The sequence below is a fragment of the Rhinoderma darwinii genome, chromosome 1 (assembly GCF_050947455.1).
Source record: "Rhinoderma darwinii isolate aRhiDar2 chromosome 1, aRhiDar2.hap1, whole genome shotgun sequence".
Classification (NCBI taxonomy): Eukaryota; Metazoa; Chordata; class Amphibia; order Anura; family Rhinodermatidae; genus Rhinoderma; species Rhinoderma darwinii.
Window position 1 is genome coordinate 403,403,351 of NC_134687.1, and position 27,454 is coordinate 403,430,804.

At 42.7% G+C, this 27,454-nt stretch overlaps 1 protein-coding gene across 3 annotated transcripts in view; it reads left to right on the forward strand.

The window, feature by feature from the left end:
- Positions 1-16,348: 16,348 nt before the first annotated feature.
- The window catches only part of RABGGTA (Rab geranylgeranyltransferase subunit alpha), a 114,320-nt gene continuing 103,214 nt past the window's right edge, over positions 16,349-27,454 (forward strand). For 2 of the 3 annotated variants that reach the window (XM_075828861.1, XM_075828862.1), the window contains exon 1: positions 16,349-16,431. The gene's annotated coding sequence lies outside the window, so the exon portion shown is untranslated. The remainder of the gene's footprint in view (positions 16,432-27,454) is intronic. The other variant, XM_075828863.1, reaches the window with a different exon arrangement.

A 27,454-nucleotide genomic window follows, 5' to 3' on the forward strand; every position in this document is an offset into this window, starting at 1 on the left:
TGACCGTATTTCCAGATTTGGATGCCATCTTTTGACATGCGCATTAGATGCACGTGGATGCCGTCGTTCCAATGTTTCTACACTGGAGATTCTATCCCTCAGTAATGTATGTACATTCTCTAATTGGCCTCTGTCCCTCTACAATAGAACATAATTAGTAATTATACACATTTAGAGTTATGTATACTGTATATTGTGACGATTTAAATAGTTGAAATGTGAAATCACTGTCACTATTATATATAAAATATTTGACCTTTTTATAGAGTGTAATGATTGATCTTATACAATATTTTATATAAATCTAAATCAATTGTATTTATGTAAATCACTACATACACTTCCTATTTAACCCCTGAAAGCGTAGCAACGGATACCGAGGGGCCTCAGAGTGCCCATTAGACCTACCATGTTCAATGAAGACCAGGAATATTGCACGCAGTTCGAGCAGATATTGAACAAATGTTCACTGGATCTGATGACTCTGACTATATCACACCTACAGAAAAGTGTTACAGAGTTGAAGAAACAAACCATGACGGCTGAACAACAGATGAAAAGTACCATGTCTGTGGCGGATTATAATACCTTTGATGACAAGTTGAAAACAACTCTCAATACTCACAGAATTGAGATAGAACAGCAGAAGAGGAAGAAATTCCAGAGGGACCTGGACGACTATAATAATCAAAGGGTCTACAAGTGGCACGAGGGATATACAGGTGGCAGACCGGCGCGCAGGGGAGCGTACAACTCCTCAGGTTCTTCCTATTCGGGATCAGGAGGCGAAGGGAATGACTACCAACAAAGAAGACCATATGGGGGTCGTTTTTTAGGCCAACGACGGGGCAGACACCCAAGAAGAGGACGATGAGAGGCGGAAAACAGCCAAGAAGACTTCAACCAGGCGATGGAGACGAGATCGCAGGTATGACTTCAACAACACAGTCACTGGTAGTTAACATTTCCTCCAAGACTCTGAGCCCAGCTCAGTTACTTCTCCTCCAAAAAGGCCTGTCCTTCTGCCCCTCGTATAGATACGATTTGTTCCAGCTCGATATGGACCTCAATCATTTCTTTAGATCCCTACGCCTTCAGGTATACTTCTCCAATATGGAGGAGTCCCAAAGGAACGAAGGGACAACAATTAATTCTATTGAGAGTCCTACTGTGACCTCCCGAGACTTTGGACTTAGAAACAAGAGTTTCTTCAACCCTCCAAAAAACTCACCGGCCTTGGAGACATTCATTAATCTGGTCCACAGAGATGTGGACAGATTTAACCATGACTTCAGATTGGGCCAATTTAAATGCCAGGCCAATCTAAGTAGTCTGGACAGACAAGCCTTGTCTTCCCTCACTGGGGATAAAGACTTGATTATCAAACCAGCAGATAAGGGGGGAGCAATAGTGATTATGGATAGGTCCACTTACTTTAGGGAAATACACAGGCAACTGAGTGACACCTCTGTCTATCTACCTATTAACCAGGACCCCACCAATAGGATTGCAATAAAGATCCAAGAGGTCCTTAGAAAGCATATGAGCCTAGGTACAATTGACCAGGATACAGTGTCCTATCTGACTAATAGATATCCAGTCACACCCATTTTCTACACACTGCCCAAGATACATAAGGGCCTTGATAATCCCCCAGGCCGTCCTATAGTGGCCTCCACAGATTCAATTTTTACACCATTGTCCAAATTTGTGGAGAAAGTACTCACCCCCATGGTCAAAAACACGAGATCTTTCTTACTAGACACATCTAACTTTCTAGAAACCATCCGCACTCTGGATGAGCTACCTCAGAATGTGATTCTAGTGACCCTGGATGTATGTAGCCTTTACACCTCCATCAAACACGAAAAAGGACTTAGAGCAGTAGAAGAAATACTCACCAAAGAGGGTAAAGTTGGAAGAGTTATAGACCTTTGTCTGGATCTCCTTACCATCATTTTAACCGATAACTACTTCCTCTTTGAAGATACATACTATATTCAACAGAGGGGCACGGCAATGGGGTCTAACGTGGCACCACCATATGCCAATTGTTTTATGGCCCATTTTGAGGAGAATTATGTCTATCCCACTACTACATACAGGGAAGGGATATTACTTTGGAAAAGATATATCGACAATATATTTTGCATATGGAAAGGTACACAGGAGTCACTTATAGAATTTGTGGAGTATCTCAACAGCATCTGGCCAGAACTTAAATTTACACTTAACCATCATGTGTCTAGGATCAGCTTCCTGGACACTATGGTCATTATGGACAATAGGGGCCACCTCAGTACAGACCTATTTACGAAGGAAACAGACAGGAATGGGCTCCTACATTATGACAGCTGTCACCCGATAGCGACCAAAAATCTCTACCGAGATCCCAGTTTAAAAGGGTTGCGAGGATAGTAGATGACACCGAAAATAGAACCATAAGAACAACCAATATGACAAAAAAATTCAGGGAGAGAGGCTATCCCATTCGTACATTATTGGAGGCACAACAAAACATAGACAATACTAGGAGTAATACCAGACCCAAATGTATACCATTCGTACATACGTACCACCCTTGTGCATATAGGGTTCACCATATAATTAGAAAGCACTGGCCATTGCTTAAAGAAGCATACCCTAAGGTCACAGAATTCAAAACTCCTTTTTTCCCATGTTCAAAGAGACCACATAACCTAAGGGACAAGTTAGTCAAAGCAGATGTTGGCTCAGCCAAAAGACCCTTAAGGCAAACCTTCCTGAACACCCCTAAACAAGGGACCTTCCCATGCCGATCTTGCATGCAATGCTCCAATGTGATCAAGGGTAATACGCTACAACACCCCCAGACAGGTGAACGTATACCGGTGAAGGAATATTTCACCTGTAACACTAATTTTGTCATTTACATGATAAAATGCCCATGTGGGCTAGCATATGTTGGCGAAACGACACAGCGCATACGGGACAGAATCGGTCAGCATAAGAGTACTATACGCTGCAATAAAACCTTACTACCGATCCCCGCACATTTTTTATTGAGATCACATAACGTTTCGCAATTACAATTCCAGGTGATAGAACACATACCGGCACCTAGGAGAGGCGGGGATAGGATTAGGACACTAAAATGCAGGGAGGCCTATTGGATCCACAGATTACAGACGTTAGAACCTCAAGGTTTAAATAGGGAATACGAAGTTAGTAGTTTCCTATAGTATCCAATGTACCGTTGATCCGAATATGATATCCATAATAACCAATGCCTTTTTTTATTCCATAACAGACACGCTGATTTGTCATATGGTATACCACACATCTTCATCCGGTCCTTCCAGACTACGGTATCCTTGAAAATACTGAGTTTGGGATTGAGTATTCTAGACAACTGTATAATACGTAGTGGTAACACATTTTTTTCAGCAATATATTGTTTATACAGATTTATAATATCATACAGTATACCCCAGCTGCATCTACACTATTACATCCAGTACCACTACCCATATACAGACCAGTTGTATCCTCCTTCATGTTACTCTATCTGTCCCTCTTAGTCCATGTGAATTGGCGTTATTAACCAGAGAGCCAGATCTATGGGAGCACATTGCCTGTAGTTAGACACCCCCCCACAACGGCGCTATACGTTGTGTTAATAACATACAGTAAACATGGTCAGCTACCAGTAACATATTCTTAATAACAGAAGTAGTAATGGTGCACATTCAGGATCAAGAGACTATATATCGCCCAAACATATGCTATCACTGCTAAATCCAATAGCCCTAACTACATCTGAGCGGCGATGCATATTTAACATGGGAGCAAGATACATGGGAACACCGCCCCTAACAACGGCGTCACACGACACACCCCTGTGTCATGGCAATTCCCTCTGAGTAGCGTGCAGCCAATCACGCACTCGGACACGCCCACTAAGTTACGAGCGGCCAATCACGTGCATAGGGAACCTCCCATGACCCGCCCCAGACACAGGACATTTAAACTGCAAGAATAATCATTGCAGTTAGCGCCAAAAACGAGCGGTAAGCCGCGATATGAACAGCAGCGCTCATCAGCAGGATACATCCACGCCAACAGGGTTTTAGGTAAGGTCATTACAATGTTTTTACAGCCTCTCTCCTGCCACCACTATGCGTCAGATACAACGTGCACACTGAGCAGGGCAGCCATTATGCAATAAGGACAAAGAGTGTTTATGTTAAACACACATATACAACATCTGACTAGATAGCATGAATGGGACAGTCTCCTCGAGCCGTACAGGCTCTCTATAGTATGATGATACTGCCAGTACATTAACAAGCATAACTATTTTTACTTTATATTATGTGGTGCATCATGTTTATACTGTATATATTATCTCCCACGCAATGATTTTTTAAGTTATTTTTCTGAGCATGGGAACCAGATTGAGGGAGCATCTACAGGAAAACTTGAATTCTTGCACTATATACGTGCACTATATACGTGTTACTATGTACTCCACAATTCTGTTTCCAGCCACAGAAGTTGCGGACATCGTTTGGATTATTGCTGTTACACTACAAATATACCCAGATGTATTTCTTTATACGATTTATGCTTGTACTATATCTCTAGCCTTGGATATGGTGCCACGGATGTGATGTCTTCCGTTTGGCATACACATGCACATACTTTTGATTGTTCATATCTTTTTTGCATCAAATGTAATGCCTAGTATACATAGATATTGATGAAGTATGAATCATATATGTGTTGTGCATATAAATTCTGTTCTTGTCTTAATTTATTTTAATTCTATTATTTACTATTTTCTCTTTCCGATAAAGTACTATTTTTTCATTTTGTGTTATAAGAGATGATACATATATTGTACCAAAATGATGCCTAGATATTTATGTGTAAAATTTTGTACACCTTTAGTGCCTGACGAAGGTCTTCTTGGACCGAAACGTTGCACTCCGCCCATGGCATTTGATTACAATACAAATAAAACGAAAGAAGTTTTGAATCATATTTGTCTGTGTGCCGAATACTTCTCTGCATTCGCAATAGTGTCTATCTTGTTTTAAGCGTTCCATTGACCGTATTTCCAGATTTGGATGCCATCTTTTGACATGCGCATTAGATGCACGTGGATGCCGTCGTTCCAATGTTTCTACACTGGAGATTCTATCCCTCAGTAATGTATGTACATTCTCTAATTGGCCTCTGTCCCTCTACAATAGAACATAATTAGTAATTATACACATTTAGAGTTATGTATACTATATATATTGTGACGATTTAAATAGTTGAAATGTGAAATCACTGTCACTATTATATATACAATATTTGACCTTTTTATAGAGTGTAATGATTGATCTTATACAATATTTTATATAAATCTAAATCAATTGTATTTATGTAAATCACTACATGCACTTCCTATTTAACCCCTGAAAGTGTAGCTAAACGTTTGACGAACTTCTGACATGTCAGAAGTTTGGATTGGTGGGGGTCTGAGTACTGAGACCCCCACAAATCGATAGAACGAAGCAGCAGAAGTGCTTGTGTGAGCGCTCAGCCGCTTTTTGTCTGTTCGGCTTTTTCCGGAAAGCTGATGTATCAGAGTACGGGCTCATAGACTTTCTATAACCGATACATTTATTTCCGTACAAAGCCGAACACACACGAAACGGCTGAACGCTCACACGAGCGCTTCAGCTGCTTCATTCTAGCGATTGGTGGGGTCTTGTGTGAGCCTTAAGTATTATAACAATGACCCAACAATTGGATCTTCAAGTCCCCAGTGGGACTAAAAAAAAAAAAGTTACAAAAAAATGTACAAAAGTAAAATGTCAAAATAATAAAACTTAAAATTCGCCCTTTTTCCCTTATAAAGTCCTTTATTATTAGAAAAAAATAAATAAACTATGCATAATTGGTATCCCCGCGTCCATAACGGCCTGAACTATAAAAATATAATGTAATTTTATCCTGCACGGTGATCGCCATAAAAAAAAAACCAAAAAAACAATACCGGAATCGCTATTTTTAGTCACTTCAGCTCCCAAAAAATTGCATAAATAGGGATCAAAAAGTCGCATGTACCCAAAAATGTTACCAATAAACACTACAGTTTGTTCCAGAAAAAACAAACCCTCACACAGCTTTCCTGATAAAAAAAATAAAAAAGTTGTGGCTCTTAGAATATGGCGACACAAAAACGAAATAATTTTTTTAAAACCGTGACTTTATCGTGCAAACACTGTAAAACATAAAAAACCTATATACATATGGTATCGCCATAGTCGCATCCACTCACAAAATACATTAAATATGTCATTTATAATGCACGGTGAACGCCGTAAAAAACAAAGAATAAAAAACAATAGAAGTTTTGACGGCCTAATTACACTAAATTCAGCAAAAAAAACCTATGGGATCAAAATGCTCACTATACCCCTAGACAAATTCTTTTTAGGGCTGTAGTTTCCCAAATGGGGTCACTTCTGGGGGGTGTCCACTGTTTTGGTCCCGCAGGGGCTCCGCAAATGCGACATGACACCCGAAAATCAATTGAGTAAACTTGAGCTCCAAAAGCCAAATAGTGCTCCTTCCCTTCTGAGCCCTGCCGTGTATCCAAACAGCCGTTTATTACCACATATGGCGTATTGCCGTAATCAGGAGAAATCGCTTTACGAATCTTGAGGCGCTTTTTCTTCTTTATTCCTTGTAAAAATTGATAATTTCTAAGTTTTATTGGGAAAAATTAACATTTTCATTTTTATGCACTAATTCCACTAAATTCAGCAAAAAACCTGTGGGGTTAAAATGCTTACTATACCCCTTGATGAATTCCTTGAGAGGTCTCGTTTGGCAAATGGTGTCTTTTTGGGGGTGTTTCCACTGTTTTGGCACTACATGACCTCTTCTAACCTGACATGGTGCCTAAAATATATCCTAATAAAAAAAAGGCCCCAAAATCCTCTAGGTGCGCCTTTGCTTCTGAGGCCGGTGCTTCAGTCCATTAGCACACTAGGGCCACATGTGGGATATTTCTAAAAACTGCAGAATCTGGGCAATATATATTGAGTTGTCTTTCTCTGGTAAAACCTTTTGTGTTACAGAAAAAAATGACTTCAAATGGATTTTCCAACAAAAAAAATAAATTAGTAAATTTCCCCTCTACTTTGCTTTAATTCCTGTGAAACACCTGAAAGGTTAAGAAACTTTCTAAATGCTGTATTTGACATTTCAGAATTGAACTGGTACCTATAAAAATAGGTTTTGGAAATTTTCTTGAAAATGTGAGAAATTGCTGCTAAAGTTCTAAGCCTTGTAACATCCTAGAAAAATAAAAAGATGTTCAAAAAACTATGCCAACATAAAGTAGACATATGGGAAATGTTAATTAGTAACTATTGTGCGTGGCATTACTATCTGTCTTACAAGCAGATACATTTAAATTGAGAAAAATGATAATTTTTGCAAATTTTCTCTAAAGTTTGGTGATTTTCACAAACAAATTTTTTCCACTAACATACAGTACAATATGTCACGAGAAAACAATCTCAGAATCGCTTGGATAGGTAAAAGCATTCCCAAGTGACACATGTCAGATTTGAAAAACTTGGCTTGTTTTGGCCTTAAGGCTCAGAGCCCATTTTTTAAATCTGACATATTTCAATTTATGTGGTAATAACTTCGAAATGCTTAAACCTATCCAAGCAGATTCTGAGAATGTTTTCCCGTGACGCATTGGGCTATATGTTAATGGTAAAATTTGGTCAATATATTCAGTGTTTATTTGTGAAAAATAGCAACATTTAGAGAAAATTAAAAAAAAAATAGAATTTTTCTGAATCTAAATACATCTGCTTATAAGACAGATGGTTATACCACCCAAAATAGTTACTAGTTCATATTTCCCATATGTCTACTATATGTTGGCATCATTTTTTTAACTTTCTTTTATTTTTCTAGGATGTTATAAGGCTTAGAACATATGCAGCAATTTCTCATATTTATAATAACATTTCAAAAGCATCTTTTTTTTAGGTACCAGTTCAGTTCTGAAGTGGCTTTGAGGGGCCTATATATTAGAAACCCCCATAAACACCCCATTTTAGAAACTAGACTCCTCAAAGTATTCAAAACAGCATTTAGAACGTTTATTAACCGTTTAGGTGTTTCACAGGAATTTAAAGCAAAGTAGAGGTGAAATTTACAAATTTCATTTTTTTTGTCATAAAATCCTTTTTATTCCATTTTTTTTCTGTAAAACAGACGGTTTTACCAGAGAAACGCAACTCAATATTTATTGCCCAGATTCTGCAGTTTTTAGAAATATCCCACATGTGGCCCTAGCGTGGTAATGGACTGAAGAACTGGCCTCAGAAGCAAAGGTGCACCTAGTGGATTTTGAGGCTTCCTTTTTATTAGGCACCATGACCGGTTTGAAGAGGTCTTGTGATGCCAAAACAGTGGAAACCCCCAAAAGTGACCCTATTTGGCAAACTACACCCCTCAACTAACTTATCGAGGGGTATAGTGGGCATTTAGATCCCACAGGGTTTTTTGCTGCATTTTGTGGAATTAGGCTGTGCAATTGAAAATCTAATTTTTATGATGAAAGGTACGAATTTTTAATTTTAACAAGGAATAAAGGAGAAAAAGCATGCCAACATTTGTAAAGCAATTTCTCCCGGTTATGGCAATACCTCATATGTGGTCATAAACTGCTGGTTGGACACACGGCAGGGCTCAGAAATGCAGTAGCGCTATTTGGCATGTAGATTTTGCTGGATTGGTTTCTGGGCGCCATGTCACATTTGCAGAGCTTCTGAGGTACCAGTACAGGGGAAACCCCTTAAAGGTGACCCCATTTTGGAAACTAGATCCCTTGAGGAATTCATTGTAGTTTTCATGGGATGCATGCAAATTTTTGACAGATTTTATTGTATTTTTTAAGAGGCGTCGTGACTAAAAAACTGCAATTCTATTGTTTTTTATTCCTTTTTTACAGCGTTCACCGTGCGCTATAAATGACATATTCACTTTATTTTGTGGGGCGATACCATATGTTTATAGATTTTTTTATGTCTTATGGCGTTTGCACAATAAAATAATTTTTGTAAAAAATCATTTTCTTTTTGTATTGCCTTATTCTCAGAGCCATAACTTTTTATTTTTCCATCAAAAAAGCCGTGTAAGGACTTGTTTTTTGCATAATGAACTGTAGCCTCGATCAGTACAATTTTTAGGTATATGCGACTTTTTGATTTCTTTTTATTCCATTTTTTGGGAGGGGAAGTGACCAAAAAATTGTGATTCTGATATGGTTTATTATTATTTTATTTTAGGGCGTTCACCGCGCACCATAAATAACGAAACACTTTTGTAGTTCAGGCTGTTACGGACACGGCGATACCAATTACGTATAGTTTATTTGTTTATTTATTTTTATTAATAATAAAGGACTGATAAGTGGAAATGGGGATTTTTACTTTTTATTACTTTTAAAACTTTAATTTTTTTTACACAACTTTTTGTTACTTTTTTACTTTGTCCCACTAGGGGACTTGAGGGCAGGAGGCCATGATCGCAATTCTAATACACTGCACTACATGCGTAGTGCAGCGTATTAGAGCTTTCAGCTACTCGCTGACAGCAAGCATAGTGGGTCCTGACTTTGTCAGGACCCACTAGGCTTCCATAGATGGCATAGCAGGACGCCATTATTAGGCCTCTGGTTTCCATAGCAACCATCGCTATCATGTAGCGGGCCGTCAATGGTGGTTTAACCTTTAAGAAGGTTTTGTATTAAACGCGGCTTCTAAGGGGTTAATCAGCAGGAATACCACGATCGGTCCCCGCTGTAGGAGCTGCGGCAACTGCTGTACGAGACAGCAGTTGTCACAGCTCCTGTATGTGTCGGGAGGATGGCCGAAATGGCCGTTCCTCCTGTGACGTACTATTCCATCATGGAGAGGGAACGATGTGGTTACCATGACGGAATAGTACGTCGTGGAGCGTGAAGGGGTTAAACCTGGTATTGGTACTTTTGGCAGTGTGGGCAGGTGCCAAGTCCTGCTGAGATCAGCATCTCCATAAAGCTTTTCAGCAGAGGGAAGCAAGAAGTGCTCAAAAATTTTCTGCTCGACGACTGCATTGACTCTGGACTTAATATAACACAGTGGACCAATACTGTTGCTCAGTGGTCCAAAGTCCTGTTTTCAGATTAAAGTAAATTTTTCATTGCAGTGTGAAGTTTCCACAGTCTGTGATGGTTTGGGGAGCCATGTCATCTGGTAGTGTTGGTCCACTCTGTTATATCAAGTCCAGAGTCAACGCAGCCGTCTAGCAGGAAATTTTCGAGCACTTCATTCTTCCGAATGCTGACAAGCTTTATGGAGATGCTGATTGAATTTTCCAGCAGGACTTGGCACCTGCCCACACTGCCAAAAGTACCAATACCTGGTTTAATAACCACGGTATCACTGCGCTTGATTGGCCAGCAAACTCGCCTGATCGAAACCCCATAGAGGATCTATGGAGTATTGTCAAGAGAAAGAGGAGAGACACCAGACCTAACAATGCAGGCGAGCTGAAGGCCGCTATCAAAGCAACCTGGGCTTCCATAACACCTCAGCAGTGCCACAGGCTGATCGCCTCCATGCAACGCCGCATTGATGCAGTAATCCTTATAAAAGTAGCCCCAACAAAGTGTTGAGGGCATATACTGTGTCACGATCACAGGGTATGTGGACCCACTAAGCCGCTCCGCCGTAGCGGAGAGGCAGCTGGCCTAGTCAGTCTATACAAAAGTCTATAGCAGTTCGTAACACAGGGGTACCTGAACTAGTCCAGATAGTGGCTGTGGCTTCAGCACAGATGGAGGTAAGTGCAGCAGGTTGCGCCAGACGTGGCGGACAGTACTAGACGTGGTAGACGACACTGGACGTGGTAGACGACACTGGACGTAGTAGACGACACTGGACGTGGTAGACGACACTGGACGTGGTAGACGACACTGGACGTGGTAGACGACACTGGACGTGGTAGACGACACTGGACGTGGTAGACGACTCCAACACTAAGAGGCTCAGAAACGAGAACACAGCACAGGATACGGGTAACAGGGCACGGGTAACAACTGGAACGGGAAAACACTAAGGGACCATTTGCAAGACAGACTTGGTATACACTAACAACGCTCAGGCAGGGCCCTTCTTATAGTTCAGGAATCATGTGTAGTTGATGATGATTATTGTTTCACATGTGCGCGCTCTGGCCCTTTAAGACCAGGCATGAGCGTGCGTGTGCACCCTACGGGACACAGCGGACCGGACGTGAGCGCTGACGTCTCCTAGGAAGGAGATGCGAGCCAGCGCTCACTGATCCATGGCTGCAGGCGTCGGGAGGTGAGTAAACCCGACGGCCCATGGCCATGGACGTTACATAATGTACATACTTTTCAGTAGGCCGACATTTCGGTACTAAAAATCATTTTTGAAATTGGGCTTATATAATATTCACATTTTCTGAGACGCTAAATTTTGGGTTTTCATTAACTGTTCGTCATAATCATCAACATTATAAGAAAAAAATGCTTGAAATAGATCACTGTTTGTAATGAATCTATATAATATATGAGTTTCAGTTTCTGAATTGAATTACTGAAATAAATTAACTTTTTGATGATATTCTAATTCACTGAGAAGGACTAGTATATATATATGTGTGTGTGTGAATATATGAGTGTACATTTGTTATTTGTATATGTATGATACTGCAATTGTGTAATGTCCATGGCCGCGGGCCGTCAGGTTTGCTCACCTCCTGACGGCCGCAGCCATAGATCAGTGAGCGCTGGCCCGCATCTCCTCCTCAAGAGACGCCAGCGCTCACTTCCGCTTCACTCAACCGGATCCCGTAGAGTTAGTGCCAAGTTGGCCCATGAGCACCCTGGACTATAAGAAGGGCCCAGCCCCTTCCTGCATTGCCTGAGCATTGTCGTTACCCTAGTTTGTATCTGCAAATGGTCTCCTAAGTGTCTTCCAGTTCCGAGTGTTTCCCGTTCCTGCTACCTGTAACCTGTATCCCGTGCTATCCTGGTCAAGTGTCGTATTGAGTTGTTGGCGTCGTGCTGTGCTGTGCTGTGTACCACGTCTGTTCTGTTACCCCATGCCTGGTGTCTGCCTGCTGCCAAAGTCCCATCCGAGCCTGCCTTGCTACTGTCTGAAGCTACCACAGGTACACCTATACGATTTATAGACTTTGACCTGTGTCCTGTTGGCCAGCTGCCATACCATTAAGGCGGTATGGCCCAGTGAGTCCACGCACCCTACATAACAGTATGCTCATGCCATGGACCCCGCTGGTCGATCCAAGACCATGATAACATCACAAGAGATGCGGGCGTATATGCTAGACCTCCGGTCTTGACAGGACAAACTCCTCCAGGCATTGAACATTATTGCACAACGGCTGGATGTGCAAGCTGTCGTTGCTCCTACTACACCTCCTGGCAGTACAGATTTTTTTTGCCGCTACCTCACCACTACGAAGTAGACGCGAAGACCTGCTGTGGATTTTTGAACCAGTGCCAGACCCACTCTAGCCTGTATGCAAGGGCATTTTCGACTGATGGTGCAAGGGTCGCTTTCATCTACTCTCTGGCAGGGCCCTAGCATGGGCAAACCCTATCTGGGAGAGACAAGGATCAGAGACCTGTGACTTCCAGGGGTTCCTACGGACATTTCGCACGGTGTTTGAGGTGCCTGGACGAGTCTCGTCGGCAGCTGCCGCCTTGCTGATCCTACGCCAGGGAGACTCTTCCGTGGGCGAGAACGCCATCCACTTCCGCACCCTGGTGGGAGAATTGTCGTGGAACAATGAAGCCTTAGTGGCTACATTCTGGCAGGGACTGTCTCCTGAGATTAAGAACAAACTTGCCACCCAAGATCTACCGTCTACCCTGGGAGACCTCATTGCCCGTCATTTCTGGTGGCCCACACTGCCCAAGGACATCATGGACTTTGTTTCGTCCTGCTCAGTGTGCGCAGCTAACAATGTTGCTCACTCTAAACCTGCTGGCCTACTCCAGCCGCTGCCTGTGCCTTATCCTCCGTGGCAGCATATAACAATGGACTTTGTTACTGATCTGCCTCCCTCTACGGGATGCAGTATGAACTGGGTGGTGGTGGACCGATTTTCGAAGATGGCTCACTTTGTTCCGCTGTTCTACCTTCTGCTGCTCAACTGGCCAACCTCTTCATCCAATACATCTTCCCCCTGCACGGCTTACCTCGGCATATCGTCTCAGATTGGGGGGTTCAGTTCACCTCTAAGTTCTGGAGATCCCTCTGTAAGCTCCTCAATGTAAAGTTTGACTTTTCCTCAGCCTGCCACCCCCAGTCCAATGGTCACGATGAAAGGATCAATCAGATCATGGAGAACTATCTACGACACTTCATTTCCAAGCAGCATGATGACTGTGTGCAGCTTCTTCCTTGGGCCGAGTTCTCTTACAACAATCATACTAGCGAGTCCCCAAAACGACACCTTTCTTCATTATTTAAGGCCAACACCCACGAATTCCTCTCCCAGTATCCGTTATGTCCGAAGTACCCGCAGCTGATTCTGCTTTTAGGGACTTCCTGCAGATCTGGCAGCAGACCCGATCCTCCATTCTGCTGGTGGTGGACCGCATGAAACATAAGGCAGACACAATCAGAAGAGAACCTCCCCAGTTTTCTCCAGGTACCAAGGTCTGGCTGTCCTCCAGAAATATCCGGCTGAGAGTGCCATCGTACAAGTTTGCTTCCAGGTTCCTCAGACCCTTCGAGATCTTGCAAAAGATCAACCCTGTCTCCTACAATCTTTGGCTGCCTCCTACCCTCAAGATCCCCAACTCCTTCCATGTCTCCCTTCTGAAGCCTGTGGTTCTGAACCGCTACTCCAAGAGTCCTAGTCCTAAAGTGTCTCCCAGCGGTTCATCCGATACATTTGAGGTTAAGTAGATCCTGGACACCAAGAAAGTGGGTGGAAGAACCTTTTATTTGGTAGATTGGAGGGGATTTGGTCCTGAAGAGAGGTCCTGGGAGCCAGAGGAGAACCTCAATGCTCCTACGCTCCTGAAGAAGTTTCTCTCTTTCTCTGGCTCCAAGAGGAGGGGGCGTAAGAGGGGGGATACTGTAATGCCCATGGCCGCGGGCCGTCAGGTTTGCTCACCACCTGACTGCCGCAGCCATGGATCAGTGAGCGCTGGCCGCATCTCCTCCTCAGGAGACGCCAGCGCTCACTTCCGCTTCACTCGGCTGGGTCCCGTAGGGTGCCATCGCACACTCGTGCTCGCTCTTAAAGGGCCAGTGCGTGCACCTGAGTTAAAGTGCCAAGTTGGCCCACGCACAGTTATGAAAAAAATGTTGAGGGATCAGCGGCGCTCCTCCGAGACCATTAATGGTCTCCTAAGTGTCTTCCAGTACCTAGTGTTTCCAGTTCCTGCTACCTGTATCCCGTGCTATCCTGGTCAAGTGCCGTATTGAGTTGGAGTCGTGCTTTGCTGTGTACCACGTCTGTCCTGTTACACCATGCCTGGTGTCCGCCTACTGCCAAAGTCCCATCCGAGCCTGACTTGCTACTGTATGAAGCTTCCACAGATACACCTATACGAACTATAGACTTTGACCTATGTACACTCCTCCGTACAACACCCACTTGGTCTAAAGTAAAAACACGCCCACTTGGGCATTAAGAAACTAATTAGCATAAAGCTAAAGTTACTCCTAACGTGGTAAAAACTTTATTGAACTGATTTCTACTTTTTTTTATTAGTTCCCTATTTGGCTTAATAGGAGCACAAAGATGGCAGACCTGGGGTCCTTTATTAAGCTCCCAAAGCAACCATCGGCAGCCTGCGATTGCATCATGGTGGTGGGGGGGGGGGCAATGAGATGTTAGAGGGGGTCGCCCCTCTCCAACGATTTAAATGCCGCGGTTGCTATTAACTGCGGCATTTAATGTGTTAAACTAGCGTGATCCCGATCGTTACCGTGAAGTGTTGGCTGTATGAGCCCGCTCCATACTTCCCCTACCTGGCAATGACATAGGCATACGTCAAGTGTCAGGAAGGGTTAAAACAGCTGAGTGACGAGCTATTGATGGCCTATACTGAGGATTTCTTAGGACTGGAAAACTCCTTTAGTCTGTGTTCCCACGTAGCGCATTTAACGCTGCGGAATTTCCGCAATGGATTTCTGTGCGGAAATTCTGCAGAATTTACAGTAGCAGTAAAGTGAATGAGATTTAGAAAATCTCATCCCCACGCTGCGGGAAAAAACGCACAAAAGTCGTGCGGAAAGTGTTGCGTTTTCCAACGGCTGCCTTTTCTGTGCGGAGATGCTGCGTGTTTGACCCACAGACATCAATGGGGAGCAGAAATTCCGCAACAGATTTATGTTGCGGTTTTTACAGCGGAAACGCAGTAAAAACCGCTGGAAATCCACAGGTGCACATATACTTTGCTAAAACCAATGTTTAACACTGAATACGCAGGTAAAACCGCTGCGTAAAAAACGCAGTTTTCACAGCAATGAGCAGGAAAATCGCACTATTCGGTGAGGATTTCTGTGGCAGATCTACCAGCGTTTTTCTAGAGATTCCGCTGCACATTTTGTTACAGAAAATCTGCAGCGCATCCTGTGTGTGGGAACAGACCTTTCTGCAACATATCTGCCTCATGTGAATTCACCCTGGAATCGTACATGCTGTTTTAGATGCAGTTTTCAGAACGTACTTGGGAAGATTATTTTTAATTTTAGTTTTCATTTAAAATAATGCATGAAAAAAAAGTACCAAAAACTGCAAAGCAAATACCCTTTGCTTCATCTGCTGCAGTAAAACAATTCTGTTTGTGATAAAATGGACAATAGAATAAACTTTTGGGAACCAGCCCTAGAACTGTCTGGGTAGGTTATACATAAGTAGTTTTTTGTAAAAACCGCCGAGTTTTTGCCGCGAAGACGACTGCGGCAAACACCGACACCCTTTGGCCACCAAAGGTTGCCGCATCTTTGAGGGATATAGATGAGCACATTATATTTTTTAGTCAGGACAACCCTGTTTATATTATATACTAATTACAATGACTCCATCCCTTGCGTGTAAACAACGTCTATTCTCCTAAACAGCAGCAACATTCTCCCCGCTATATAACGCACATTCTACTGAAGAGGCTTCGACTTGACGGGCCTTTCTATCGTCCAGTCACAGCTCTTGTGTCATGCCGTGACGTAGGGACTGTGGGTGTAAGGCGCGCTACTATTGGTAGATTCTCAGCCCATGAGGCGGTACCTGGCTCTTGTACATGGTTGTGGGGAGTGGTACAGCATAACTTCCGGTATAACTCGCTGCTGAGCCGGCTGTCAGAGGCAGGTATGCGGTGTCAGTCATGGCCACAATTATTATTGTCATCTGTGGTGTTTATAGATTGTTTGTCACCGCTAATAATGAATAGTTCTGAGGTAGCTTTACGGGGTCAGCATATTCCCATAGAACGTGTCACAGGCAGGTGTCGTACTGGCAGTCATGTACACTAGCCTGTGACACTCATGTCTGGGTAAATCTATGTATCGCTGTGTACAACGTGTATAGTGTGTTGTACCTACTGCAATATCATTTGGGTTGTAACATATAAGGGCCTGTTCACATCAGCGTTGGCTTTCCGTTTTGGGGTTCCGTCGGAGGTATGCGTTGGGTGAACTCCGCAACGGAAAGTCAAACCAACCACAGCTTCCGTTTCAATCACCATTGATCCCAATGGTGACGGAAACATCGCTAATGTTTTCTGTTCGTCACCATTACGGCAGGTTTCCGTTTTAACGACGGAATCGATAGCAGACTCAACTGCGCTATTGATTCCGTCGGAAAACCGGAAACCTGCCGGAATGGTGATGAACGGAAACCATTAGCGATGTTTTCGTCACCATTGGGATCAATGGTGACTGAAACGGAAGCTGTGCTTTCACTTTCCGTTGCGGGTTCACCCGACGGAAACCTCTGATGAAACCCCGGAACGGAAATGAACTGTGATGTGAACAGGCCCTAAGTCGTGAAGGCTCCCAGCGTAGGCTATGTTCACCTCTGCGTCAGGGCTCCGTTCCGTCTGAATAAATCTCTGTCATGAGACAATCCCTTTAAGGTTGGATTCACACATGCAATTTTGACACGTGGTGCAGTTTTTAAGTCAAACACAGAAGTGGATTCAAAAGAGAGGAGACATATCAGTCTTTTTTTTTTTTTTTTATTGAAGAATTTCAAACATTTCTTTATGTTGGGAAAACAGAAGGGAGGGGGGAACAATATAATACAGTAAGTACTCCCGAAGATCATGTAAATGTCTAATAAGAAATAAGACTGTATCAAGTAGTGGACCAATCCGGTCAAGCAATGTAGGGGGAGGGGGAGGAAAAAAAAGAACAAAATAACTTTAATTTTTAGCTCGCTGTGGTTGTGCAAGAAACAATGTAATTCAAAATGTGAGTGTTTCATCTACAAACAACCTCCCCACTACCCCAGTGAGTTATAAAGAACATAAGCGAGGCTGGAGATGCCCACAGGAACCAGCCCACTGCCCATCACATGTTGGCAGGGCAGGAGAGGATGAGAAAGAAATGGAGAGTAAGCTCTCGCCCACACCAGAAAACCACGAGATCCTGATCACATCTTATAAGGGTATATTCCCCAGGGGCACCTGTTCTTGGAGCCAGACCGTTGATTCAAAGCAGTTCTTTATTTGCAACTGAATTCTTTGTGGGAGCAGTGAAATGAAAGTTTACCACGTATCAAAAAAAACTGTTGGACCTGTAATTCCTTATGGAGAGAAGCTTCTACCCAGTCCATTTTTAGTAGATAGGACAATTTATCCAGGAATAATTTGAAGGGTGGAGCCCGGTCGGCAAGCCCAGTTTGTAATCTGGCTTTCACCCCTGCCGCTGCCACGTAATGTAGTAATTTGTGTTCTCCGGGGGAACATCTGTGAGTCTCGGGGTCTATTTACACAAACACCGCCCACAATAACGTATCAGGGACAGGTTATGAGGTGAGTAGTAGTGAATGCGCGTATGCGGGACCAAAATGTCCGAATGTGAGGGCGCGATCGTAAACAATGGTAGAGGTTGGCATTTAAAGCAACACGAGGTATCATAGATACCAATTTTATTCCCCACAATTGGGGTCAAGTAAGACCTGTGGGCAATTTTAAGTCGTATTTCCAGGAAGCAAGCCGAGAGAAGACATTTGTGCGCCTGTTCTAAAGCCGCTAGTATGGTAATGTGGGTCAGGGTCCGACCATGATTCTGCCATTTAGTTAGAGGAGTCTGGGTTTGTGAGGAGTCAAGGGGAATGTGAAGGAATTGGTAATTTCTAGATATTGGGCCCTAGTCTTTCCTTTATACTTAGACTTCTTTAAGAATTAACTCCTGGTTTTGGCAAAAAAAAAGCCTGCATATAAAAGTGCTTCTGTGGGAAGACTTGTAGTTTTTATTGGTACCATTTTTGGGTACAAAGAACTTTGTGATTGCTTTTTTTTGCATTTTTAGAAGGCAGGATGAAAAGAAAATATCAACTCCTGGCTTTTTTTTTTTTTTATGGTGTTCTTTGTGTGGGTTAAATATTGTAAAAGTTTTATAGTTCAGGTTTTTTACAGAAACAGCAATACCAATTGTGTGTAGCTTTTTATTTTTAGAAATTTTTTTAAATAAAGGAGCATTTTGTAAGGGGAAAAGTGGGTTTTTATTTTATTTTTTTTACATGGGATTTTTAACGTCTTAATTTATATTTTTATTAATATGAGACTTCACTATACGATCATCTGATCACTTTTCTAACACACTGCAATGTTTCTGTATTGCAGTGTATTATGCCTGTCACTGTAAACTGACAGGCATTCTATTAGGCTCTGGCAGGGCCTAATAGGCATACACTGTTGGCAGACCTGTGGGCCCCCGGGTGCCATGGAAACCATCGGCACCCTGCTATCCTGTTGCGGGGGTGCTGTTGGGCTGATAGAGCGAGCCCCCTACCTCTGAAACCACTTAGATACCGCAGTCAATAGCATCTAAGGCAGACATGGGCAAACTACGGCCCGCGGGCCACATACGGCCCGTTAGGCTTTTTAATCCGGCCCGCCGAACTTGTCCAAATTATTATTATGTGACTTTGCGTTTGCTGTGGACATATTTTCACACATGAATGAGCTGAACGTGAAGCTACAGGGGAAAGATCAGTTTGCGCACGACATGTACACAAATGTGAGAGCCTTCAAATCCAAGCTGGTTTTATTCTCCAGGCAAATGTCAAACAAATCTTTCGCACATTTCCCCACACTAGCCGTGCAGAAAGAGGCCGCCCGAAATGCGAAGAAATACTGCAAATCACTGGACGATCTGCACAGAGAATTTTGCCGTCGGTTCTGTGATTTTGAAAAAATTGACAAGTCACTTCAACTGGTGTCCTGTCCCCTGTCACAAGACCCCGAATCAGCACCGCAGGAGCTGCAATTGGAACTGATCGATCTTCAGTCTGACTCCGTCTCAAAGGAGAAGTTCAAGTCTCTTAAACTGAATGACTTTTACGCTTCACTTAACGAGACCGCGTTTCCAAACCTCCGGAGGACGGCGCAAAAGATGCTGGTGTTGTTTGGCTCGACCTACGTGTGTGAGCAGACGTTTAGCGTCATGAAAATCAACAAAGCCCATCACAGATCCAAGTTAACTGACCAACACCTCAGATCTGTCCTGAGAATCGCCACAACAAAACTAACTCCAGACTTTGATGCACTGGCAAAAAAGGGAGACCAACAACACTGTTCCCACTGAAATGGTGAGTTTTTCTGCTGTGTTATGAAAAAATGCATATGGAAAGTTTGGAAGTGCGTCTTTTAATTAAGAGCAATGCGCATTTACGCACAGCAGCGGTACAGTAGCTTAATTAACACGCCGCACATCGCTCTTAATTTAAATTTTCAGCTGCAGGTAGGATATTTAATACAGCCTATGTCTGTGTGCTTGGCAACGATACACGTGTACTGTTTGCGCGTGAAGGCGAGGGTGTCCGTGGCGAGTTTGTAGAGCGCGCGGTCAGGACAATCCATCCATGATTTTGCGGAGTTTAACACAAGTAGATATTATTGAGCTTGAGTATTTCGTTGTGTAATAATATGTTTTGAATGTTGAAAGTGATTCCATTTTTCAATAAATGTTGATTTCTTTAACTTTGCACCTTCGATTGAAACTTATTAAAAACAGACGCAATCTTGATAAATCACAGTGCGTATGTTATTTTAATCTATTTACATTTCCTTCTCCCAGTATCTGCGAAATAGTATGTAAATGCCATATCTTGCATATTCCTTGAGACAAATTTATTTTGCACACACTACATTTAATGCTTTAGTATATCCGGCCCAAACACACCCTCCAAATGCTCCTGGCCCGGCCCCTCTGTCAAATTTTAGAACCCATTGTGGCCCGCGAGTCAAAAAGTTTGCCCACCCCTGATCTAAGGGGTTAAAGGGCCGGGATCGGAGCTAAGTTTTCATCTCGACCATTAGATCAGGAGACAGATCAAGTGAAATTTATGTCCTCCTAATTGAACTAGTGAAGATTATGTCCCCCTGCTTCCTCAGTGACATTGAGGGAGATTTATCAAGCTGTTTTAGGCTAGATTCATACGAGCATGTTACGTCCGTAATGGACGGAACGTATTTCGGCCGCAAGTCCCGGACCGAACACACTGCAGGGAGCCGGGCTCCTAGCATCATAGTTATGTACGATGCTAGGAGTCCCTGCCTCGCTGCAGGACAACTGTCCCGTACTGTAATCATGTTTTCAATACGGGACAGTAGTTCCACGGAGAGGCAGGGACTCCTAGCGTCGTACATAACTATGATGCTAGGAGCCCGGCTCCCTGCACTGTGTTCAGTCCGGGACTTGTGGCCGAAATACGTTCCGTCCTTTACGGACCGAACATGCTCGTGTGAATCCAGCCTCATAGTAAGAATGTCCTTTGTTGCCCATGGAAAACCCCACAGCTTTCATATATATATTGAGCTCAGGTAAAATGAAAGCTGAGCTCTGATTTGTTGCTATGGGCAACAAAGGACATTCTTACTATAAGGCCGGATTCACACGAGCGTGTGCGTTTTGCGCGCGCAAAAAACGCTGCGTTTTGTGCACGCAAAAGGTCCCTAAAAGGTCCGTGAGTCAGCAGCATATGATGCGTGGCTGTGTGATTTATGGCACTCTGTTATGTTTGTAAACAGAAAAGCACGTGGTGCTTTTCTATTTTCATTCATAGTTTTGACTACTGTAGCGCGCATCATGCATGGCACGCAGAAGTGCTTCCGTGTGCCGTGCGCGGTTTTCACGCACCCATTGACTTCAATGGGTGCGTGCAGCGCGAAACACGGGCAAATATAAGACCTGCACATACGCTGTGTGAAATTCACGGACAGTCTGAACGGTCCCATTCATTAACATCGGTCCGTGCGACACGCGTATATCACGTTCATGTGAATAAGCCCTAAGACAGTTTGATAAATCTCCCCCATTAATTGCAATTTTTTTATGTCCCTTAAAGGGGTTTTCCACTACTAGACAACTGGTGACCTATCCACCGGAGAGGTTATCAGTATATGATCGGTGCGTGTCCGACACCCAGATCACACACCGATCAGCTGCTCCAGCTGCCTGTGGGCACCGGATGTCATTGCACACTATGCTGTGTACAGAGCCGGAAGCAGTTGGCTCCGTACATCGCATAGCGGCCGTGCTGCAGAACTGCTGCTCTGCTCCTGTTCACCTGAATAGAAGCAGTATTGCAGCTCGGCTGCTGTTCAGTGACCATAGCCAACTGCTTCTGGCATGGACATCCGGTGCCCGGATACAGCCGGAGCAGCTGATGGGTGCGGTGTACGGGTGTCATATACTGATGACATATCTGGTGGACAGGTCATCAGTTGTCCTGTAGTTAAAAACCCCTTTAACCCCTTCCCCCTGCTTGCATTCTGGGCCCTAATGACCAAGCCATTTTTTACGTTTTCCATTGTCACATTCGAAGAGCTATAACTTTTTTTATTTTTGCGTCGACATAGCTGTATAAGGTCTTGTATTTTGCGGGACAAGTTGTACCATTTTGGGGTACTTATAATTTATTCATTAACTTTTTTTTGGGGCGGATAGAAGAGAACCTGAAATTTCACCACTTTTTTTTGCGCCCTTAACCCCTTAAGGACGCAGCCTAGTTTTGGCCTTAAGGCTTAGAGCCCATTTTTCAAATCTGACATATTTCACTTTATGTGGTAATAACGTCGGAATGCTTAAACCTATCCAAGCGATTCTGAGATTGTGTTCTCGTGACACATTGGGCTTCATGTTCGTGGTAAAATTTGGTCGATATATTCAGTGTTTATTGGTGAAAAATTGCAAAATTTAGAGAAAATTTAGAAAAAATAGAATTTTTCAGAATTTTAATGCATCTGCTTGTAAAACAGACGGTTATACCACCCAAAATAGTTACTAGTTCACATTTCCCATATGTCTACTTTAGATTGGCATCGTTTTTTGAACATTATTTTATTTTTCTTGTACGTTGCAAGGCTTAGAACATAAACAGCAATTTCTCATATTTTTAAGAAAATTTCAAAAGCCTTTTTTTTTAAGGTACCTCTTGAGTTCTGAAGTGGCTTTGAGGGGCCTATGTATTAGAAACCCTGATAAAACACCCCATTTTAAAAACTAGACCCCTCAAAGTATTCAAAACAGCATTTAGAAAGTTTTTTTTTAACCCTTCAGGCATTTCACAGGAATTAAAGCAAAGTGGAGGTGAAATTTGCAAATTTCATTTTTCTTTCTGAATTTCAATTGTATTCAATTTTTTTTCTGTAACACAGAAGGTTTTACCAGAGAAACACTACTAAATATGTATTGTCCAGATTCTGCAGTTTTTAGAAATGTCCCACATGTGGCCCTACTGCGCTCGTGGAATAAAACACAAGCCCTAGAAGCAAAGAAGCACCTAGTGCATTTTGAGGCCTCTTTTTTATTAGAATATATTTTAGGCAGCATGCCAGGTTTGAAGAGGTGTTGAGGTGCCAAAACAGTAGGAATCCCCCAATAGTGACCCCATTTTGGAAACTACACCCCTCAAGGAATTCATTTATGGTTGTTGTTACAATTTTGACCGCACAGTTTTTTCACAGCACGTGTTTGAATTGGGCTGTGAAATGAAAAAAATTTAATTTTTTCCAATAAAATGTCATTTGTGATAATAATTTGTTATTTTCACAGGGAACAAAATACCCCATTTTGTTGCCCAATTTGTCCGGAGTGCGACAATACCCCATTTGTGGTGATAAACTGCCGTTTGGGCCCATGGGAGGGCTCAGAAGGAAAGGAGCGCTATGTGTTTGTTGGAGTCCAGATTTTGCAGGATTGGTTTGCAGGTGCCATGTCGCATTTGCAGAGCCTCAGAGGTATCAAAGCAATGGAAACCCACCAGAAGTGACCTCATTTTGGAAACTACACCCCTCAAGGAATTCATTTATGGGTGTTGTGACCATTTTGACCCCATAGTTACCAGTACAGTTGAAACCCGCAAGAAGTGACCCCGTTTTAAAAACGACACCCTTAAGGCATTCATCTAGAGGTGTAGTGAGCATTTTGACCGGAGACCTACACCCCATAAACTGTAATGTGGGTTCCCCCGGGTATGGCAATACACTACATGTGGCTGTTATCAGCTGCCTGGGCACACAGCAGAGCCCAGAGGGGAAAGACGAGGGGGAATAAGTTGTGCGGAGTGCATCAGGGTAAGTAAAATTGGGGTAAATTATAAACCAAGGGATGTATGATAAAATTTAAAACATTCTTTCATACAGAGCTCTGGTTATTCGGGACACGTGTCACATTGATATATTGTGTCATCCCTTATCGCCCTCTTATAGCAGACTTTGCACCTCTTTTGACTTTTTCCCTTCTTGCCAGTTTGGGGAACTTCTCCTGGAAAGTGTTGCCCTGGTACGATGCGTGTGGCCTTGCTTACAGAAGTACTGGGTGCACCCTTCTTTGTCCCTAAAGATTAGGTTCTTGATAACCACCTCTTGAAATTCCAGGAAAGTTCTCCTCTGGCCTGTACATCGATGTAGCACGTACGCATTGTACAATGCCATCTGTATGATGTGCCCGGCCAACTTCTTATACCACACCGCATGGCGCTGTAGGGCTTGATCTGACAAGTCCCCCCCCCCCCCTCCCATGTACCTATTGTAGTCCAGGATGCAGTCTGGTTTGGGGGTGTCCTTTCCTTCATATATCCTAAACCTGTAGGTATACCCTGATGCACTCTCGCACAGCTTATACATCTTCACGCCATACCTTGCCCTCTTACCCGGCAGGTACTCGCGGAATTGAACCCTCCCTTTAAAATGTACCAGGGACTCATCAATAGAAATACACTTCTCGGAGGTGTATGCTTGGGAAAACCGGGCACTGAAACGGTCTAATAGGGGTCTCCGTTTATACAAACGGTCAAAACTGGGGTCATCTCGGGGTGGGCACGGCTCATTATCAGTATAATGTAAGAAGCTAAGTATTGCCTAATTGATTTATTTTTTTTGGTTCCAGTTCAGTTCTGAAGTTGCTTTGAGGGGCCCATATATTAGAAACCCTTATGAAATACCCCATTTTAGAAACTAGACCCCTCAAAGTATTCACAACCGCATTTAGAAAGTTTATGAACCCTTTAGGTGTTTCACAGAAATTTAGAGCAAAGTAGAGGTGAAATTTACATTTTTATTTTTGTCAGAAAATCCTCTTTATACCATTTTTTTTATAACCCAAAAGGTTTTACCAGAGAAACGCAACTTAATACTTATTGCCCAGATTCTGCAGTTTTGGGAAATATCCCACATGTGGCCCTAGTGCGGTAATGGACTGAAGCACCGGCCTCCGAAGCAAAGGAGCACCTAGTGCATTATGAGGCCTCCTTTTTATTAGGCACTATGTCCCGTTTGAAGAGGTCTTGTGGTGCCAAAACATTGGCAATCCCCCAAAAGTGACCCCAATTTGGAAACGAGACCCTTGAGGAATCCATTGTAGTTTTCTTGGGGTGCATGCGGCTTTTTGATCAGTTTTTATTCTATTTTTAGGTGGCGTGGTGACTAAAAAACAGCAATTCTACTATTGTTTTTTTATTCTATTTTTTTTACAGCATTCACCGTTTGCTATAAATGACATATTCACTTTATTCTGCGGGGCGATACGATTACGGCGATACCAGATGTTTATAGGTTTTTTTTATGTCTTATGGCGTTTGCACAATGAAATATGTTTTGTAAACAATCATTCACTTTTTGTGTTACCTTATTCTAAGAGCCAGAACTTTTTTATTTTTCAATCAATAAAGCCGTGCGAGGACTTATTTTTTGCGTAACGAACTGTAGTTTCGATCATTACCATTTTTAGGTACATGCGACTTTTTGATCTCTTTTTATTCCATTTTTTGGGAGGTGAAGTGACCAAACAATTGTGATTGTGGTTCAGTTTATTATTATTTTCTTTTTACAGCGTTCACCGTGCGGGATAAATAACGAAATAATTTTGTAGTTCAGGCCGTTACGGACGCGGCGATACCAATTATGTATAGTTTATTTGTTTGTTTATATGTTTTTATTAATAATAAAGGACTGATAAGGGAAAAAGGGGGATTTTTACTTTTAATACTTTTAAAACTTTTATTTTCTTATTTTTACACATCTTTTTTTTTACTTTATTACTTTGTCCCACTAGGGGACTTGAGGGCAGGAGGCCCTGATCGCAATTCTAATACACTGCACTACATGCGTAGTGCAGTGTATTAGAACTGTCAGCTACTCACTGACAGCAAGCACAGTGGGTCCTGACTTCGTCAGGACCCACTAGGCTTCCGTCTATGGCATAGCCGGACGCCATTGTTTGGTGTCCGGTTGCCATAGTCACCATCACCGGCCGCTGTCGTGTAGCAGGCCGGCGATGGCAGTTTAACCCCTAAAAAGCCGCGATCTCTATAGAACGCTGCTTTTAAGGGGTTAGTCAGGGGGGACACAGCGATCGGTCCCCGCTGTAGGAGCTGTGATAGCTGCTGTACGAGACAGCAGCTGTCACAGCTCCTGTATGTGTCGGGAGGACGGCCGAAACGGCCATTACTCCCGAGACGTACTATTAGGTCATGGAGCGCGAACGATACAGCTGCCATGACCGAATAGTACGTCCAGGAGCGGGAAGGGGTTAATCTGTCGTTTATGTGGTATATATAACACAATAACTTTATTCAACGGGTTGTTATGATTGCAAAGATACCAAATTTGTATAGTTTTTGTATGTTTTACTACTTTTACACAGTAAAAACAATTTTTTTTTTTCAAAATTATTTGTTTTTGTGTCACCATATTTGAAGAGCCATAACTATTTTATTGTTCCGCCGATGCAGTTGTATGAGGGCTTTTTTTTTGCGGGACGACTTGTAGTTTTTATTGGTGCCATTTGAGAGTAGATGCAACTTTTTGATCACTTTTTATCACATTTTTTTTAAAGTCAGGATTAACCGAAAACAGAAATTTTTCCATTGTTTTTTATTTTATTTTTTACGGCGTTCACCGTGCGGGTTAAATAATGTAACAGCTTTATAGTCGGGGTCGTTACAGACACGGCGATACCAAATATGTGTAACTTTTTTGCTTTATTGTGTTTTTTTCAATAGTAAAGCATTTTGTAAGGGGAAAAAGTGGGTTTTTAATTGATTTATTTTTTTTCTGAACTTTATTAAACTTTTTTTTTAACTTTTATACTAGTCCTACCGGGGGACTTTAATATGCGATCCTCCGATCGCTATTATAATACACTGCAATACTTTTGTATACGAATATCGATCTCACCCGGCAGAGCAGGGACGCCCCCAGCCCTCATCTACCTCTGGCAGCTGAGAGCAGGGAGATTTGACAGCTCCCTGCTCTGTTTACTTTATTCTGATGCAACGCCGTATAAAGGCTATTGCATCAGAATAAAGCCCGTTAGTGGCCGCCGTGAAAAGGCTTATCGGCGGTCATTAAGAGGTTAAATGGATCAACATTTCTTTAAGACACTCCAGCCTATTATAACTGGTACGAATAAAACCAATGTCATCGAATTCATAAAACCGCACCATTTACTTGCAAACAATCTTCTCTGCGAAAAATGCAATCAACCTCTGCGTTGGATCGCTCGTCGCCAATGTTCTCATGGATTTCTTGGAGGTGTATTTACAAGAACTGCGTCATCATGAGTATCCATCAGAAGGGATCTTTCTTTGACATCTCTCTGAAAAAGTGACTACACATTACTTACCTCAGGTTTGGGAAACCTCCGAAAAACAAGCTGCACAA